General features: G+C 46.4%; 1 protein-coding gene across 8 annotated transcripts in view; it reads left to right on the top strand.

The window, feature by feature from the left end:
- The first annotated feature begins 280 nt into the window (after positions 1-280).
- The window catches only part of LHFPL2 (LHFPL tetraspan subfamily member 2), a 151,656-nt gene continuing 144,429 nt past the window's right edge, over positions 281-7,507 (top strand). Inside the window, exons 1-4 of one of the 8 annotated variants that reach the window (XM_064376070.1) lie at positions 281-365; positions 1,120-1,232; positions 2,283-2,360; positions 6,604-6,686. The gene's annotated coding sequence lies outside the window, so the exon portion shown is untranslated. Of the gene's footprint in view, positions 366-845; positions 893-935; positions 2,361-5,451; positions 6,687-7,507 lie in introns of those variants that run through there. The other 7 variants (XM_064376071.1, XM_064376072.1, XM_012462107.3 and 4 more) reach the window with 7 other exon arrangements.

The raw sequence follows: 7,507 nt of genomic DNA, 5'->3' as shown, positions 1-7,507 counted from the left end.
GCGATGGTGACTGGGCAGCGGCGCGGGGCCGGGGCCTGGGCTGGGCAGCTCGGCCGCCTCTTTCTCTCACTGCCCCCGCCCCTCCTCCTCCTCCTCCCTCTCCCCGAGTGCTAGCCCCGGCGGCCACGGAGCTTGGCGCTCTCTCGCCTCGCCGCCTCCTCCCCCGTGCCGTGGACCCTCTCCCCTCCCCTGCGTCGCCTCCCGCTCCCGCCGCCTCCTCCCGCTCTGCTCCCGCTTTCCTCCCGCCTGCTCCTTTCTGGCGCGGCCAGCGGGGGCAAGAGCGAGGTGGCTGCGAGGAGGCGTCTCGGAAAGCCCGGCTTGGGGAAGGTTGCGGGCTCGGAGCCGGAGACGCCGAGTGGGGCCGGGTGAGTGGCAGGCGTCGGGTCCGCGCGCGCTGAGGGAGGGGACAGCTGGTGGGCCCGGCCAGGTGGGCGCTCCGCATGGGCACAAGGGGAGCCGTCGCGGCCGGCCGAGCCCGGGTGCGTGCGCCGCGGCTGGCGCGGGAACTTCGCCTCAGTGCCCTAGGAGCCCGCGGGAGCGGTTGGAGGTGCTGCGGGATGGGCGTTGGGTGCTGGGAATGGAAAGGGAACAGCTGCTGCTCAGCGCCGCCGGCGGCCACAGAAGTGGAAAAAGTTGTGCCTGGAACAGCGTCTCCTCGGGAAGCCGGCGTGAACTCTGCTCTCCGGCCGCCGCGGGCGGGCTTCGGACGGCGGCGCGCGGTCCCGGGCGCAGCTCGGCGCCAGGCTCGGGCGTCCATGGCACCGCGCCCTGGGGGCCGCCCGGTGGTCGCCCCCGCAGTCCCTGGTCCGTGGCGTGTGGGTCACACCGGCCACAGACGTCAGCTGCTTCTCAAATTTGGACTGCATTTTTGTGGGCAGCGCCGTGATTTGGGGTGCGGGCTGGAGGAGATGGGCGTGGAGTGGGGAAGACTGCGTCTGGGATGGGTGGTTTGAGCCCACAGGATGGGTGAAGGACTGGGGAGACACTGCATGTGTTTCTGGATGTTTTTAGGCACAGTTTTTTTTTCTTTTCTTTTCCAAATTCAGCGGCCCAGTGTTCTTCGAACTTAGAAAAGAAAGGATTTTCTTGAATCCCGTTCAACTTTTTCTGTTATTTCAGGATGGTCATGAGTTCCATGAAAGTCCATGTGCTGTTTCAATGGGAGTAAGAGCAGAGTAAAGACAAAGTCCTATCTCCACCCGCTGTCCTCGCCCCTGCCAGGGCCACTTCCTGTATGTCCTATTTTCTCTGCTGTGATTGTGTGAGTGCGTTTGTACATGTAGGTTACCATCTGAGGGTGACCTACGTGGAAAAGAGAACTTTTTGAAATCGCAACGCGGCCACTATGGAAAGTGTGTGCTGTAGCTGAGGGAGGAAAGATTCAGGCGAGCCAGAGCTGTTAGAGGCTCTCCCCAGAGAGGTAAACCTGAGTAACTGAGCCTGAAGGGACATTTATAACCTGCACATTGCTTTTGCCTTACCCTATGGCCAGAGAGCTCCACTCCTGGCAGGTTTGAAAGAGGATCGGATACTAACTTCTTTGATGTAGACTTTTGCTGGTATTCCTGATTTTTTCCTACTGTTTCTTTTTTAGAAACTACTCCTTTTTAAATTTAAGAGATAGAGAACACATGTTCGGGGGAAGAGGAAATGTTTTTAAGATAGGAAAGAGAAATAAAATCCAAGATTCTCATTTCTTTTTGCTGTCATACTGTGATAAGCTTATTGATCTGTGTTAGAAATCTGATTCTGATTTTGAAGTAATACCAGATAAAACACTATCTTTTAATAGTATTTTTCTCTAAGTGGTCACATGAAGAGCAGACTGTGTGGCTTCTTGTGGTTTGCAAAGGGTGCAGCAAACATTTTATACCAGGAAAAAGACATTGTGTATAGGAGAGGGGGGGAGGGGAGGGGCAGTCGTTTGTCTTCAGAGCAGCCTAATTAGGAAGAATAATTACACTGCAAATGAACATTCTTGAATATAATCTGAGTCATGAAATGTGAACCAGTAATTTGTCTATGGGAAGGAAGAAGGATATTGGCAGATGAGGGCAAAGCAGTGCCTTATGGAAGAAGTAATGTATGCTGTTTACTTATGTGCATGGGCTCAGTGTTCATGGCACCCAGTGTTTGGGCAGGGGAGGGAGGAAAAGTCCATAGTAAGAGATGACAGAAAAACAATATGTAAAAAAACTACATATTTCTTTTTCTTTCTTTCTTTCTTTCTTTCTTTCTTTTATTCCTATTTTTTGAGACTGCGTCTTGCTCTTGTCACCCAGGCTGGAGTGCTATGGCATGATCTTGGCTCACTGCAACCTCCGCCTCCCAGGCTCAAGCGATCCTCCTGCCTCAGCCCCGTGAGTAGCTGGGATTTTAGGGGCCTGCCACCACACCCACCTAATTTTTATATTTTTAGTAGAGACAGGGTTTTCTCATGTTGGCCAGGCTGGTCTCCATCTCCTGACCTCGTGATCCACCCGTCTGGGCCTCCCAAAGTGCTGGGATTACAGTTGTGAGCCACTGCGCCCAGCCAAAACTACCTATTTCTTTTTAATGAAAATTGTATAGAGCTTCTCAACTTCTTTACTGCAAAGAATTTATAAAGTAGTAAACCCAAATATAGGAGACCCAAATTTGGGCTGTTGGGCTCCCAGTTGGATCCAGACCTTGGACATGTTATTTAATTTATCTGTTTCTGTGTCTATAAAATGATGATGATGAGAATTCAGCTCAGATAATCACCTTGAAGATTATCTGATTGCTCTTGTACAGGACTTAGGATGGTTTCTCACACTAAGTGCTCAGAAAGTGTTACTGGTGATTATCAGGTATTCCAAATCCCTAGGAAAAAGTGGTGTCTGTTAAACATCTAGAATGCAGAGATACCTGATTTTAGAGTGAGTGGCTCTGAGTTGAGGCTGGACCCATCGCCTGCCAGCCTACACTTAGAAACACTGATCTTTCTGGAACTTGCAGGCTGTATTCTTTTGGCTCATTCTGGTTAGCCTTTTCTGGGCCTCCATTTCCAGGGAGCGTGTCGTGCAGGCTCTGTTCGGGTCTAGAGATGGAGCCCAGGTGTGGCTTGCAATTCCAGGCTACATGTCCCATTACAATGGCAGGTTCAGGTATTAGGTCCCACCAAAGTGAATATCCACATTTTATTTGAGGTAGAAAGAAAACTATAGTCGTGAACATGATAAGTGCCTCTCTTGGGACTCTGAAAAGCAACATTTTACCCAATGCTTACTGCTCTTAGATACAAACAAGACACAAATAGCTAATCTCTAGAATTTACTCCAAAAAGCGTTTATATATCTTGGGGTTAATGATGCACTTCTCAGTTTTTGCTAAGATTGTACCCAAGAGAAAAGTGAACAAAAGGCATTCTTAACACAGTAGTACTTTTTGAGAAGAGGAACTATGCTATACATTACTCCTTCTAATTGAAGGAGAATGCCTGTTCCTTCATTCATCCAGTCATTCATCCTGTCATTCAGCAAATACCTAGGGAGCCTCTCCCCCTGGGCCAGGCTCTATTCTGGGCTCTGGTAACACAGCAAGAACCAAGAGCAGGCCTCTCCTCTCACAAAGTACACATTTTAGCAGAAGAAAAAAACAAAACTCACACACCTCTGTTTTCAAAGGACTGCCATAGACCCCGGAAGCTCCCTTTTTGACTCAGAAGAGCTGAGTACTGGAAAGTACTGGAAAGCAGCATGTTGGGTGTGCTTGCCTTTTGCTCTGAAGTGATCTGGCTGGGGCTGGGGATGGTGGCAGGGGACAGCTAGTCCTGTGGGTCTTCCAGAGGGATGAGGGAGAAAGAGAGGCCTATTTCTTTCTGTACTTTATGAAAGTACTCAGTTTTAGCACAACCAATGGCCAATGAAACAAATTGTTTTGCATGCACTGAAAACAAACATTTTGAAGTGCACTGAGCTCCACAGAGACAGCGCTGGGCCAAGTGAGAGCCAAACGGGCACTGGGCGACTCTGTGGCTCGCTGAGAAAAAAAGAACTAAACATGGGCAAAGGAGAGCCGAGGAAGCTGAGAGGCAAAATGTGATATGCATTCTTTGTGCACACTTGTTGTGAGGAGCACAGAAAGAAGCACCCGGATGCTCAGTCAGCTCCTCAGAGTTTTCAAAGAAGTGCTCAGAGAAGTGCAAAACCATGTCTGCTAAAGAGAAATGGAAATTTGAAGACATGGCAAAGGTGGACAAGGCCCATTATGAAAGAGAAATGAAAACCTATATCCCTCCTAAATGGGAGACAAAAAAAGTTCGAGGATCCCAGTGCACCCAAGAGGCCTCCTCTGGCCTTTTTCTTGTTCTGTTCTGAGTGTTGCCCAAAAATCAGAGGAGAACATCCTGGTCTATCCATTGGTGAGTTGTAAAGGAATTGGGAGAGATGTGGAAGGGCACTGCCACAGATGATAGGCAGCCTTATCAAAAGAAGGCTGTGCAGCTGCAGGAAAAAATATGAAAAGGATATTGCTGCATACTGAGCTAAAGGAAAGCCTGATGTAGCAAAAATGGGAGTTGTCAAGTCTGAAAAAAGAAAAGGAAGAGGAGGAAGATGAAGATGATGATGAATAAATTGGTTCTAGCACAGTTTTTTTTTTCTTGTCTGTAAAGCATTTAAACCCCATGTATACAAATCACATCTTTTAAAGAAAGAAATTGAAATAGAAGACTGTATAAGATTTGCTTTTAAACTGTACATTGTCTTTTTTTATATAGTTAACACACTACTAAGTATATCTTTAGATAGCCCTGTTCTGGTGGTCTGGTCTTTTTTTTCTTTTCTTTAAGACAAAATCTCCCTCTGTCACCCAGGCTGAAGTGCAAAGACACAATCTCAGCTCACTGCAGCCTCCTCTTCCTGGGTTCAAGCAATCTCTCCCACATGGGACTACAGGCGCACGCCACCATGCCTGGCTAATTTTTTTTATTTTTACCAGAGATTGGGTTTTACCATGTTGGCCAGGCTGGTCTCAAACTCCTGACCTCAAGGGATCCTCCCGCCTCAGCCTCCCAAAGTGCTGGGATTACAGGCATGAGTCACCATGCCCAGCCCTGGTGATATTATCAATAGCTACCAACCTTTCCTGATACGGTATGAGGCTTGTAAACTGGCATGGAAATTTAAAGCAGGCTCTGTTGGTGCACAGCACGAATTAGTTAATATATAGGGTTGATAGTTTTTTCATCTTCAGTTGTCTCTGATGCAGCTTATAGGAATGTTCTGCTAACTGAATACCACTCAGTAATTGTAAAAAAAAAAAAAAGTTGTGGCTGTTTTGTTGACATAATTCTTCTAAGTAAATATAATCTTTTTTATTTAAAGTTCTCACTCATAAGTGGTGTTGAACAATGAGAACACAGGGACACAGGGAGGGGAACATCACACACCAGGGCCTGGGGGGTGGGGCTAGGGGAGGAATAGCAGGGGTAGGGGGATTGGAGAGGGATAGAATTAGGAGAAATACCTAATGTAGATGACAGGGTGATGGATGCAGCAAACCACCACCATGGTACATGTATACCTATGTAACAAACCTGCACGATCTGCACATGTACCCCAGAACTTATAGTAAATAAATTTAAAAAATAAAATGCAATCTCAAAACCCATAAAAAACAAAAAACAGCAATTTTTCCTGTGTGTGAGACATAGCCTTAGAAAGGCAAAGAAGGAGTCAAAGGTAGGGTCTGATCAACTTAAAAAAGCCAGATTGTGTCCTGGCATTTGAAATACTTGATTCTCTCTTGCTATAGAAGATGTGGCTGAAAGAGGAAAGAAGAGTCAACACTTGGTTCGTCATGCATTTTCAAGATTTTGTTTTGTCTTTTTTTCATTACTTTAAAAATTGCGGTAATATATGATGAAATAATATGTAAGTTTGGAGTCTTGAAGGCTTGGGAAAGGTATAGTGCAGCCAGGGCGCTGACAGCAGTTGGACTAGAGTCAAGGTTGTGCTGGGAAGTACCTGAGGCTTTGGGGTCTCGGGCACTAGCTAAGGGAGTCTGTCCTTCATCTGGAAAGCTGTGTGAAGGGTGGAGCATTTGCAGCAGGTGAATGTTGTGATCATATTGCGCTTTAGAAAGAGCTCCATGGCCGTAAGGTAGGCTAGGTAACAAGGAGGGCAGGGAGGTTAGTACAAGAGTGCAGGATCCTGGCAGGACTGAGTGGTGGAAAGAGGAGAGGCATGCAGGTATTGACCTCATTTCCTGTTCATCTCCTGGGGTGGTCTGCTAGGAAAGGGAGTGCACTTTGACTGTTATGGGTCATGGCACCTTTCATTGAAGTAAACAGTTTAGGGAACCTCAATTTGGAGAGAGGTGGCAAGGAGTAATGAGTTCAGTTGAATCCACAACTCAACTATGAGCCTTCCAAGATGAGATATCCAGCAAAAAGTTGGATTTAGAGGCAGGAGGAGAGGCCTGGAGCTAGAGATGATAGAGGGAGTTCTTTTTATGGTAGTGGCAGGTGTTTGTAGGGAGGCCTCCCTCTCTTGCCTGGTTTGTGGAGATTTACTAACTGATGCTAGATGTGAGAGTAATTTGTGTCCTTGTAAAATTTTGTCTTTCATCCTTTACCAGGACTGACTGGCTTGATTGCCCATCAGGACCTTGACCTTGGCCTCAAATGACCAGGCTTGTACTCATGTTATTTTGCAGACGTGGTGAGTTCTGCTTGTTGTTATTTTAAACTGAGATAGTTAAGAGGAATGTACATGGAATGGTTGTGAACGTGTTTGATAGCTAGGATGTGTAACTGATAAAATTGATATGACACGTGTGTGTTAAGGACTGAATATTTGTGTCCCCCCAAAAAGCATGTATACGTTGAATCCCTAACCCCCATGTGATAGTATTTGGAGGTAGGACCTTTGGGAGGTGATTAGGCTTAGATGAGGTACTGAGGGTGGGACCTCCATAATAGCAGTGTCATTATGAGGAGAGGAAGAGAGCAGAGCTCACTCTCCAGTGTGTGAGGATGCATTGAACAGGTGGCTGTCTGCAGGCCAACGAGAGAGCCCTCATCAGGAACCAAATCTCTTGACACCTTCATCTTGGACTTCCCAGCCTTCAGAACTGTGAGAAATAAACGTTTGTTGTTTAAGCTACCCAGTCTATGGTATTTTGTTATAGCAGCTTGAGCATATGTGTATGTGTGTGTATACTGTACATTTTGTTAAATATAAATATATTTATGGAAACGTGAGATGAACTTGCTGAGAATGTAAACTAGTTTTGTGTATATCTGCAAAATATTGAATATGGTTAAAGAGGTGTGTTATCTGCATGTTTTCCTAAACTTTAATGTTATCAGCTAGGTCAAGAGAAACACCCAACTTTGACTTTGAGACTTGGCAGGTCCAGAAAGGAGAACCTCAGTGTATTTTGATTTTTCTTCTGGGTTTGTTCTGACTTTGATTTAGTAACACATATTGATTAAGTGGTTTTATGGAGACTATTTTAAAAATATTTTTGTCAAACTTAA

Source organism: Aotus nancymaae, unplaced genomic scaffold, assembly GCF_030222135.1.
Source record: "Aotus nancymaae isolate 86718 unplaced genomic scaffold, 86718_ANA_hifiasm-v0.15.2.pri h1tg000014l, whole genome shotgun sequence".
In the NCBI taxonomy this organism is placed as follows: domain Eukaryota; kingdom Metazoa; phylum Chordata; class Mammalia; order Primates; family Aotidae; genus Aotus; species Aotus nancymaae.
This window is presented reverse-complemented; position numbering and strand designations above follow the sequence as displayed.